Genomic DNA, 408 nt, shown 5'->3' on the forward strand with positions numbered 1-408 from the left:
GGAAATCGCCTTTCATAAAAAGAGAAGAAACGCTGTACATAATTACAAATAGGCCACGAGAAGCAAGTAACAGGTCTTTTTTTCTTTTAATTTTTTTCTTTTGCACTGCAGAATTAAAACTTTTGAGTTTTGCATTTTAAGCTTCAAAGTGAAAACTGCTTTAAAGTACTTGGGCTTCCCTCACCCACCCACCCCTGATTTTACTAAAAATAAAATGGCACTTATTAACTCTTCTACCAATAAATTCACCTCACACTTGAGACAAACGTGTAGGAAAATTAGACCACACTGGTAATGATAATGATGATAAGGATAACAATAATATCCTTTCCATCCAAATGAGCTCAATCCAGAAAAGAAAATGGAAAACAGATCCCCTCCTGGTCTGCTCCTTCCACTAATGAGCTT

Source organism: Bison bison, unplaced genomic scaffold (genome assembly GCF_000754665.1).
Source record: "Bison bison bison isolate TAMUID 2011002044 unplaced genomic scaffold, Bison_UMD1.0 scf7180017852686, whole genome shotgun sequence".
NCBI lineage: Eukaryota > Metazoa > Chordata > Mammalia > Artiodactyla > Bovidae > Bison > Bison bison.